We start from the raw sequence: 12,013 nt of genomic DNA on the forward strand, positions 1-12,013 counted from the left end.
AAGTAGAGAGATGCTCCAAGGAATTGTGCAAATGGAATGGTTTTATAAGCAGGAGGGTGGGGCAAAAGTTACTAGCAAAGGAAGAGATTGGGGATTGTAAGTAAGGTCCCCCTCCCTTAGAATGAGGAGAGGGTCTTCTGCAGATGACCTCTCTAGGAAGTTCCAGTTTAATTGCCTTAAAATTCCACTCATGGGAAAGGCAGAAACTGCAATTAGGTTGGGCAGCAGGCCCCAGTTTGGTGACCCAGCCCTTGGAGAATTGACCCCATGTCAGGCCTGCATTTTTCTTTTTATCAGAAGTGAAACTCCTTAAGACCTCCATCCCATGGAGTCGCAACAGGGAAAACATGGGACATGAGTTCTTGTTTCCACCCTGTGCTGTAGTTGGCTCTGATATAAACACAACCTCTTATTCTGCTCACAGGCTAAAATACTCCCCCGGCACACGCCTTCTGGTCCCAGGCAGAGATCCTGGCTGCCAGATGCGGTCCAAATAAAACCAGCAAAGGTCACCAAGGGTGGGAAAGAGAGGCAAGCAGCCGTGTGCCCTCTCCGCCTCAGGGAGATATTTCTGGGCCACACTATTTGGCCCACCTGGACATCTGTGATAAAGGACATTACCTTAGAAATCCTAGGAGCCAACCCCTTCCCTGCCAGCAGCCTCATGATTCAAGAGTCAGGCACAAACTTCGAACGGGCCATCAGTCCCAGCAGTGTGGTCTGGAGGCTCACAGCGGGAGCACTGGGCTCTGTTTTTGACTGCAGAGCTCTTTCTATTTTGCCAGTCGTCATTTATTTTCATCTTTTACTCCAGAAAGTTTTCTTACAGCACCTTCCTGGGTCCAACTGCCCATCAGTTACAAATAAACTGGCAAATGCAAAGGTGGTTATTTACACTGGGCAGGTCATGTGGGGCCTATCTGTGTTGCATGGTTTGTTTAAAGTGCCAGTCCTTTGGTTCGCCCTTGGCAGCCAAGTTTCGGCCTTGGGTGTTTTCATCAAAGACTTCTGGGCTCTTTTGGGAATCAGATCTCTGTTCTGGGCTGTGTGGTGGGGCACTAGGGTTGGGGTGTGTAGAATTGGCCTTAGACCTTCACTCTGGGCAGCTACAGCCTACTCTGATGCTGCCCACCTCCAAGAAGAGTGATGCTTTCAGCTCTAATTACCCTGTGATTTGCTGCAACCAAAGCAGCACATTCTCTTTGCTTTTCAAAACCCAGAAAACACATCACTGTTCCTAAAGGGAAAGGAACACAATCAGCCCTGAGAGGTCATGGGAGATGTTTTCCGAGTATCTGAGAGTTCTTGGCAGAATAAAGCAAGGACATTTATATTCAAAATCCTCTTTATCAAGGCCTGTGTTGCAATCAGTTTATTTGTGTGGTAAAGAAAATCAGAGTAAGGAATGGAAAAGTCTTGACTCATGCATGTGTAAACCCTGTAAAAATGCTCATGGCTCTAAGATGCATTTCTTCGGCTCTCGCTGGTGGCTGGAGGAAATGGGTGTGCCTGAGGATTCCCCATACATGGCAAAATCTTACAAGCGCTGTCACAACTATATGAGCAAAACCCTGACCCAGAGTCCAGAGGAAGGAGGAGTTGATTCTGAACTTTGCATCTGGGTGTGTTACACAGGGAACCCAATTCATGAAAGATGGGGCAGGATCTCAGAGGGCAGAGACTGGGAAAAGTACCTTCCAGGTGGAAGAGACTCAAAAGTTCTAGAGAGAGCAACGGGGAGAGAGGCGGGTGCCCCCAGGAGAGCCAGTCCTCAAGCAGCAGCCTGGTGGACCTGGTTTTTAGCCCTTGGCTCTGAGGCCAGAGTAAAACTAAAATCTTGTACTTTTTATCACTGTTTTCATATTGTGCTGTACAAGTTTGGAAACTAGCGCAGGCATGAATTTTTGAAGAAGTCAGAATGTTTTGTTTGGAATTTAAAGGGGCATTTTTATCAGTAATAGCATATTCAAATAATCTTGGAATCTAGAAACTTTTCCACAACCTCTGCCCGTTCCTCCAGGGAGCTAGTTACCTGGCAGGATGCTCAGTAGCTGACTGGTGAAGTCACCCTTTTTCACGGACTGCTGTAGATGTGAGTGGGGCCCCGGCTGCATGATTCCAGGCCAACATCTCATCGTTACAAAATTAAATACTAGGCATCCTTCTCATTTGCCATAATTGCTTATCTCTGGGTCTGTTGAGTGCCACCTACCCAACAGTTTCCAGTCTTTCTCTAGTCTTTGCAATAAATGCTATTGAAGAATCGGTATGCAAGGACCCTTTTTGGGTGCCTGCAGAAACCCAATCAACATCTTTGCAAAAGATTGGTGTTTTTAAAAGCCCTAATAAACTATTCTCACCAGCTGAATGAATGTTTTGACAGCCTAATGGTGATCGATGTGTTCTCTAGCTTTTAAACAGAGCTGATGAATTATAGAGTAACTTCACAGATCAAGCCCCAGATGAGATTTTCCCTGTGGAGTTGGGCTGTCACCAACGAACTGCTCGAGAAAACCCAGGGCCCTATTGGCCCCATGGCCTGGCCATTTCCTGCAGGAGGAGACATACGGTAGGGGTGAGGGATGGACCATCCTCATTACAATGGAGTCAGAGGGAAGGGGTTCAGTAAGGGGTGTCATATCTTTCAGCCTCTCCCCATTCTCATCTTTCTACACAATAACCTGCACAGGATGGCAGAATGATCTGGCTCCTTACAACAGGCCTTGCTAGGACCCAGTGTGTTGAGAAGACCACAAAAACAGGACCACCTGCACAAGCCTGGCACTGAGTTCTCTTGAAACTATGTCCACAACCCTAAGGCGTGGAGTCCAGCAGCATGGAGTCCACTTCATCTTGGTCAGCTTCTGGGACAACTGGATGGCAGGAATAATTTTATTTTCCCACCCGAGTAGACCAACAGGTCCACCTGAGAGTGAAAAGGGGCATTATTAATAATTATCTTGAGTTAATAGACATAAACCAAGACTGTCTCAGGCCAATCAGGATGTCTGTCACCCTAATTATAAGGGATGGATAAGGGAAATAATGTGAATGAGCCTATTATTCTCCATCCATGTAGGATTGTCCTTTAAGCCCCATATACTCCAAGTGACAACGGACGCTTTTCTGTTACGTAATACAATCCTGGGTACCACCAAGTCCAAAGTAACAAAGGACAGAGCATTTCCAGCTGCAGGTCCAGGAATGCCATTTAACCTAAGGAGAGCCCTGACCTCAGCCAAAGCAGATCACGCTTTCCCAAGTCAAGGTTATAATTATGCAACGCAGAAGCCTCCTTCCAGTAATTGTTCTAATGTGTGTGCAGGCACATGCAGGCAGTGCCCTAGAAGCTGCCATCTATATTTAGCTGCTATTAGCATCGCCTCTCTACAGCATTCCTATCTTATTATGCAAGGAGCACAGGCTTTGACTGGCACAGTAATCCCAGGCAGGGCTTAGAATGGGAAAGAAATAACTAGTACCTTCTGGTAACCATCCCAACATCTTCAACAAGATGAAGGCAGCTCTGGCTTGGCTGTCTTCCTAAACAGGGCCCTAAGAGCTAGATTAACATCCAGGAAAATGAACCTTTGCATGCAGCAATGGGGGAAGGAAAATACAATCTAGACCACTTGGCCACCTTTCCTTAGGGCTTATGGGTGAATTCCCAGGTTTTTGTCCTACCCTAGAACAAATACCTGCTTCTTCCAGAAGTTGATGAGTCTCAAATCACTGCATTAGCTGGAGGAAAACCCAACAAAGGAGGAAGTACCCCTGTGGGAGAGCAAACCGGGCTGTTGGAGATGCCAGCTCTCTGGCAGGACAAGAAGTGACATTTCTTTTATCTGCTTACAGGACAAAGAAGCCAGTATTCAATGCAACCATTTATGCTGCGTGAATGCAAATTAGCAACTACAACCACAGGTAACTTTATCCATTAAAAGGGGCCACAGTCTGGCACATTCTGGCAGGTCATACGTCTGTGAGGTGTGTAACCCCTGGATTGCACAGACCAGCCTGTGCTCACACCTGCTGGCTCCCTCATTCTGAAACCAAGGCTGTGCTTCTTAGAAAAATTAGGACCCATATAGTATATTCTGGTTCCATGCTGGAGAAAATGCAGCAGTTTAGAAAAGGAGGGACAATTTCAAGAGTCTGTCCGTGAGGACTTTTTCCAGGCTGCACTGACCCCCAGGCTGCAATGGGCCTTACAAACACTATTTTCCCCTATTGCATATTGCATGGAAAGCAGTTTCAGCTCATTTGTTATACTGTCTGAGATTTCATCAATTGGAGATTAGAACAGATAAAGGTTGGGAAGGAGAAAGTTCTCTACTGTCTTGGGATCTCTGACTGGGTCTGAAAGTAAACTCACAATGACAGATCAACAGGAGAAAAACATACAAATTTATTTAATGTGTTTTATGTGACACGGGCGACTTCGTGAGGCAATGAAGACCCAAAGAAACAGTTTACCCTGAGTATTTTTATGCGGTTTGATGAGGAGAGGACAGCTGTGGAGGAAAATGGGACAGCTGAAGAGCACGGGATCAGTGTGGCCTGCAGGGATTTCAGTGAGAGGCCCGTTTGGATTCTCCTCGGCATCCCCGTCTTCGGAGATAAAGGTGTTCCTTTCCTGTGGGCATAGGCAGGTGCCTCTTATTTCAGGGGACAAGGGGGGAAGTTCAGAGGGAACTTCCTATTTCTTACGTTTCCTCAAACTTCTTCAGCTTAAAATATTTAATTACTTAATATGCCAGGGTGCCATATTTGGGGGTAGCATGTCCTGAACCCCATCCCAAGCATTTTCTTAAAAAAGTATGAAATGTGCTGGACCCATTAAACACTTGCCCCTAGACATGGATTATTTGCCTTGTCTCTCCATGAGCTCAGCTGGGGATTTAAGTGGAGCATGTCACAATGCCATCCCTGATGGACAAGGACAGAGGTACATAGCTTGGAGCATGTGTCCTTGGCCTACACCCCACCCATAATCTGAGGCTGCCCCCAAAGCTTTTGAACCTTCTATCCACATTCTGATTGTAATTGTATCCCCAGATTGTAGGTATCCCCTTTCCAACATAGAAATATGTAACCTGCTGGGGTTCAGATGTGTGATTTAGATCAGCCAACCACATATCCTGCAGGAGACTGCCTCAGCTGACTTGTGTGGAGACAGACGCAGGGAACTGGTCGTCGTTTTGTTGGCACAGATGGTGGCAAAGGGAGCTGGGTTCTGGAGAGAGAAGACAAGGTGGCGACATCCTTGGCGGATGCCTGGTCCTGGCGAGGTGGCAGCTCCCTGGTGAGCCAGTTCTTCAGTGTGATGGGGACGTCAGTTCTGGGGGCCTGCCCAGCTCCTGCCTCTGTGGCCCACTCAATGATTCTGTGAGCTCTCGACCCCTCATAACCCACCTTGGGCTTGAACTAGCTGGAGTAGATCCTGTAGTCTGAAATTAAGAACCCGCTGGTAATGTATATAAATTTCAAATTATTACATTGTGCACCTGAAACCAATATAATATTATATGTCAGCTATGCTTCAAAAAAAAAAAATGCAAACACACACACACACACACAAAGAACCCCCTGGCTGATACACATGGAGCAAGGATAGCAGGGGGCAGGAAAAAATCACATTCAGGGTGTGGTAGAAGAGTCTAGAAAGAGATATGGAAGTTAGCAAATATTTTTAATAATGGCTACCATTGATTGAGGCTATATCATGTACATTATCTCTCCAACAGAGTTATTAAGGACTCTGTTAAGCATTATCATTCCAATTGACCAGATGAGGAAATAGGCTCAGAATGGTTAAGGGAACTGCCCATGGCCACACAGCCTTCACTGGTGAATCGGGAATTCAGCCCAGATCCTCTGTGCTCAAAGCCCAGGATTTCTCCACTTTCTTCCTCTGCCCAGGCCAGCCCTGCTGCTAGAAGGGAGTGAAAACTCCGTCCCCATTCCTGATACTCTCAGAGCTCAAATGCTCAGTGTATCTCAGACACTCTACAGTTCACCTATGTATGGGCTCAAAAGGTGATGTGGGCAATTCATCAGACTGACACATGAATTGGAAAGCAAATCTGAGTCCCAGAACAGATGGATAATTGCAAAGGATCCACCACTGAGGGGAGGGGCTGCCAGAGCTACTGACTTTCTGCATTTAACAATTGCACTGTTTGAATTTTTCCAAAAAGCCAGTGTGTACCTAGGTAATTATATATCGCAATGAGCACTGCCTATGAATGACGGAAAAGGAACAGAACGTAAATTGGATGGTTATTATTGAATGTGGGGATTATAGGAGATTTTAATTTTCTTCCTTGTGTGTTTCTGCATTTAAGCGAGCAAGTGCTCTGGTTCCTTTAGCTACAAGGAACAGAAAACACTTCCTCAAACTGGATTGCACAACAAGTACACACGCATGGACGGACGTCTAGCAGGAGGAGAGCCCCAGGAATGGCAGTGCCATGTCACCAAAGACCCACTGTGCTTCTGTCATGCCTCCTCCCCGTGGTCCCCCTGTCTCCCCCTAGGTCTCCCCAAAGCCGGTCCCCACCCTGACACCCACCCCTGCTGCCTGCACACGGCACATTTGTAGCAGTCCCAGGAGAGCAGGCACAACAGCGTCCAGACACAGAGATGGGGGTTCTCTTTCTCGGTATCTTTTCAGAGTGCAGAAATCTTTCCAGAAACTTCTGGCAGACTTTCCTGCAGGTCTCACTGGTCAGAGCTGGCTTACATGCCCACTCCTAAACCAGTCCCTCGGAGAAGGGGTGCTTAGATTCACCTGGTCTACCTGCTGGCCTAGGGCAGGTGCCAGTTTCCCCTGGAGGCCCTGGCGTGTGGAGGAAAGTAGATGCTTGAACAAAGTTGGGGCCTTGGGAAGGAAGAAGTGGAAAGAAATGGAGGTCATGTAGACAGTATGCCACCATATATATTATTCTACAATTTTAAAAATTACACTGTTTTTTAAATATTTAAAATTACCCTTGTTGGGGTTAGAACCTCATTTGAGGGCTTTGGTGGGAGCTGTGTGGATGGCCCCCTGTGTGTGAAGCCTTTCTGCTCCCAGTGGAAAATAATCATGGCCTAAGCAGGAGCAAAAAAACTTCAGGGTATTTTATCTCTGGGAACATTAGGAGCTGAACGGGTTCCCCTGGCAGTCACAGGGCCTGAATTTCCTCAGGTGTATCTATCACCAGGGTCGCACAAGCCAAACCACTGATGGGGGCTCCCTGTCTCCACCAAGAAGGTCCCTTTCTTAAGTTGTTGTGGCTCAAAATTAAGTTTCATCTTTAGCTGGACAGAGTGCCTAGCTCTTATCAGACATTATTAGGTGCAGACTTCTTAAACATTTGAAGGCTTGGCCAAGATGATTGAAGCGATCTTGAAGGTGCCTGGGATCCCAGCATTGCAAATCTGAGGGCTGGAGGGGCCACTCATGTTTTCCTGTGTCCCTAAACTTGAAGTTCCTTTCAGCAAGCTGGCACCAGCTACAGGGAAATCATTGTCTCCTTTCAGCTGCGTGCACAGTTGTGTAACTGTTTAAAGAAAGGGATGCAGACACTCAGACAGCAAGTTCAATGTCTTCCATCAGAGAATAAACTTTACTTTATATTGAGATCCAAATGGACCTAGCAGCAAAGACTGCTAGGACATAAGAGTAAGTGGATTTAAAGAAAAATAAAGCAAAAAAACCCTTCCCATTATTTCACCAAGTTAAGGGTACATTTAATTCCATTTGGTATTCCAAAACTCGAACTCCCTCACTGGCAAAGGTGCCTGGTTATTTTTCCCTCCCTGATGTCTCATGCTGGGAGCTCTGTTGTTATAAATCTCAGAACAATAACTGGATGGAAGAATAAAGGTGCATTAAAAAGCCATCCCTGTTATTGCCACTTGTTATTTAAAGAATGTCTGAGTGAAGCCAATTCAACTGCCACATGGAGCCACACGGAGATATTTTAAGGCCCAGATATGTTCTTGGTTTGCCTGCTCAGCAGCGTGTCCGAGGATGCAAGGCGCTTACATCCATCAGGTGCTCACGCCAAATGCCGCCTGGGTGTTCCACATGCCTCATGAGCTTATGGGTAATCGGCTTTTCACCATGACAATGGTATGTACAAACCCTGACGCTGGTGAACTGGAAAAAAGAACAAAAAGCCAGACAAACTGTGAGTCAAGCAGAGAAGTTAATGCAACAGAAACACCCCGGAAATCCTTGGAGTCTGTTGTTATGCTCAGATTCTCTTCCCTGGAAATTACTTACCTCTGTGTACCTTGGTGTCCCCATCTGTAAAATGGACTCTTATGAGGTGCTGTAAGTGCCTAGCGCCAGGCCTGGTCAGTGGGGAGTCACAGAGGGACCTGTTACTAAACTGTAACTAAATTAGAGAGGGCACTGTAGTTAGTTATCATATGGGGAGGCGCACCAGCAACAGGCTTCACAGTTCCAGTTTCTCTGTAAGGATTAAACCACCTCCTTGTGCCTAAGTCTCCCTGGGGGTGGAATAAACTCAGGTTGCCAGGGTCACCGGGGTTCCTGGAAGTCTTCCCTGAGCTGCCAAGAGGCTGGGCCCCAGAGAAGCCCTTTGTGTGCCAGAGTGGGCCCTGGGAGTCAAGCTCTTCTGCCAGTGCACATGACGAGCCTTTGAAGGAGGCCAGCCTTGCCGTCGGCCACCATGGCCGCCAAGGACAGTAATGCCTTTGTTCTCAGGCCATTTCAGAGCAGGGGGCCTACAAAGGGGACAGCTGGCTCTCCTTGTCCCTTCCTCTGGTCTCATTTTCCTTAGAGGCCAAAGTGGCGGGGGAGTCGGGCAAGCTTGCCTGCCCTTGGGGACCCGGAAGCCCACCCCATGAGCTCCAGCACCTTCTTCTCTACTTGGGGCTGAAATGATTGACGCCCGTGCAAAGAGAGCCAGCAGGAGCACCCCCCATTCCCTCCCACAGTGGCTTGTGTTCTAACCAGCTGTAGAGGGTTGGGTGGTGGCCCCCAAAAGACGTGTCCAGGTCCTAACCATCCCCTGGAGCATCAGGCAGGAGGGAGCGCAGCCGGCCCACACCTTGATTTTGCCTCCAGAACTTCTGGCCTCCAGAACCATGAGAGAATTAATTTCTGTTGTTCTAAGCCACCTATCTTGTGGCAGTTCGTTCCAGCAGCCTCAGGGAATGAACTCACGAGCCTGGGTGCTTCCCGTGCTTGTGGTAAAATGTCTCCTACCTCTGCCCTGTACACTCACAGGAGTGCCTTGTAGCCGTGGGGATGGAGGAAGGTTACACTGGCTCTGGGTTTTACTCTTGGCTTTGCGTCAGTGTGGTGGCACATTTCTGGGGAGCAGTAGAAACCCCCGCTAATGTTCTGGAGGCAGCTTTGGGTCATGCCTTGGCCTGAGCCCAGTACTTGACAGAGGCCACCATGAGAGGCAGGGGGCCCTTCTTAGGCTCAGTCACGCATTAACACTGTAGCATTTTAGCTGCACCAGCTTTCTGAACTCGGAGGGTGGCAGAGACCATCGCGCCCAGCTAGGCAAGATGACCATCTCTGCATGCCTTCCTGGACCCCTCTAAGTCCTATGTAGCTTGTAATCATTGAAGGTGGTTTAGCCAGAAAGACCCTCCTATTTTTTTCAGCAGGTCTGTGCTTATAGCCATTCAAGCAAGGTCTGTTTTCTGATCAACACGCTTCATACTATTTTTCTGTTTGGGGGAATTTAAGATGGGGAAGAACTTACCTAAATAAAGAGAGGATGCTGCTGGTAACCAACCAGAGGAGTAAGGATAATAATAATCTATGCTTCCAGAACATTCTGGAGGCAGAGTTGTAGGATGCCTGGCTGCAGAAGGCCTTTATATAGATCCTAATCATTTGCAAAGTGTTTTCATGTAAACATTTTCTTATCTAAGTTTAACAATCCTGTGAAATACATTTTCTGACACCAAATGCCATCAACATCCAGTTTTTAAAAACTTTTTTTGTTTGAGGTGACAGGAGATTTCGGGGTCTGAGGTGGCCCTCTCTTTCACTCTGTCAAGGAGAAAGTGGGGAGCTCTGGGTTGAAATGACCCCCGTCTGTCTTTTCCCCTATGCACTCCACTCTCTGCCCACAGAACTGAAGGTGGAGAACTTGCTCTTCCATGTTTAGTCTTGGGAAAATTGCGTTGCTTATCAGATTTAGGGTACACTGCTTCTTACTCTTCACCCAGCCCCCCCTTGTTATGTGGCCTTTGTCCCTTGTTAGCCTTCCATTCTTCTGTGAGGCCAATACCACCTTCCACGTGGGATGAGCAGTGGAGCAGCCTAGGTACAAACTGCTGACTTGCTTACCTAAATCCCCATCTGGCCACAGAAGTGACCCCAGCTGCATCACAGTAGGAAAAGTGGACTTAATCTTGTGAACCAAACAAAGCAAAAAGAAGTTTGATTGGGTTGACTATTTCTGTTTCTCTGAGCCAATAGCTGAGAGGCCTCAGGTCTTCCTTTGTTGTCCTAAATCTCATCGGCTGAGAGCTGTGCTTCCCGGGACACACTGCAGCAGTCCTCTTAGCGGGGCTGCTTCCCAGGCCTGACGTCCTAGCTCGGGGACACAGGAGACAAAGCAGAGAAGGGGGAGGGCGTCACCCCCAAGGATGCTTCATCTCGGTCCACGGGATGGAGAGATGTGTTTAAGGCACTCAGAATACATCTAATCTAAGAATGGATCTAATAGACCTGGTCTAAAGCTCACCGACCAATATTTAACAGGATGCTGGAAAATGCCAAGTGCTATGCGGGTAGAAGAAAATGTGTGGGTAGGGTCCCCCAACCCAAGCAACTTACAACTGGATGGGAGAGACAGACTCCATTCTTTTACAACCTCATTTAAGGCAGTGTGCCTTATAATGGAAGTGCTCAGCACATAGACATAAAGAAGAGGCTGAAGGAAAGGCTTTGAGGGGATGGGCTACGGGACTTAGCAGGCTGCGTTTGCACTCTTTGCGTGTCTGTCCTCTGTGGCAGGCTGAGTACCTTGAAGGAAAATCTGCTTTTAGATAGTGTGTCTTGTCACACTCCTGTTGGAATAAATGGTGTCCAAATAAATTAGGGGGCTGAATCAATGTTTACCGAGTTAAAAAAGGAATTAATATGAACAGATAAAGTGGAGATGAATATAAAATCATTCTGGACGTAGGAAAGCTGGAGACAAGATTTATAGAAACCTTGGATGAGGGCTTTGAAGCTTAAAGTTATTTCTGTCATTAGTGTTGTTTTTGAGCGAAGGAGTGAGTTTGTATTTATGATTTTGAAAGAAAGAATTCAGTGTGAAGAATGCCCTGGGAGAGGGAAGACTTTTAGGCAAGGAAGCCAATTAAGATATGGGAGCTTTGCCTCCCCAGATTGATTTGAAATATCTTAGAAATGTAGAAGGCTGGATAGCACCTTGTGCAGATCTGGCTTCTTGGCCTGAAGTTGTCCCAGGTTGGGAATGATGCAATGATAGTAGCTCAAGGCCACTGGATGACTGCCAGACCTCAATTAGAAATTGTGCCTGTACGGTGACCTACATTTTCCCATATTTTTCCAAGCAGGAAACTTCGCCAGATGGCCCATGTCAGGAAAATCTGTCATATCTTGCAAGGCAGGCTTTACCCTTTGACCATCAAATGAGAAGGCAGTCTCTTCCAGAAGTGGAAGAGGCCTGACACGTCCCTCTAACTGACCACAGTGTAAAGCGCAGACGCCTCAGTGGGCAGGTCCACCAGAAGTCAGCGCCACTGGGCCTCTTTGCACTTAACTGACTGTAATGTTCGAAGGGATCGTTCAGACTTACCTCCTTCTTCTTTTGCTGTGGTGGAGAAAAGGTTGGGCAATGCCGGCTGACATTTTAGCTGAGACTGTCACTTGTCTCCCAGTGTCTTTCCTGCAAGGATGTTCCCCTTAATCCACACCCCCAATCCTCTCAGCGTCACCAACTTCCCATGCTTTCCTTGGCGTGCTGCCGCATATTTTGCCAAGAGCAATGAAGATGTG

At 47.3% G+C, this 12,013-nt stretch overlaps 1 long non-coding RNA gene across 1 annotated transcript; it reads left to right on the top strand.

The window, feature by feature from the left end:
* Positions 1–1,322: 1,322 nt before the first annotated feature.
* Positions 1,323–8,487, top strand: LOC130683617 (uncharacterized). The gene is made up of 4 exons (XR_008997475.1): positions 1,323–3,488; positions 3,856–3,924; positions 5,148–5,305; positions 6,348–8,487. It is a non-coding gene; the product is annotated as an uncharacterized LOC130683617 (long non-coding RNA).
* The last annotated feature ends 3,526 nt before the right edge of the window (positions 8,488–12,013 follow it).

Source organism: Manis pentadactyla, chromosome 4 (genome assembly GCF_030020395.1).
Source record: "Manis pentadactyla isolate mManPen7 chromosome 4, mManPen7.hap1, whole genome shotgun sequence".
Taxonomy (NCBI): domain Eukaryota; kingdom Metazoa; phylum Chordata; class Mammalia; order Pholidota; family Manidae; genus Manis; species Manis pentadactyla.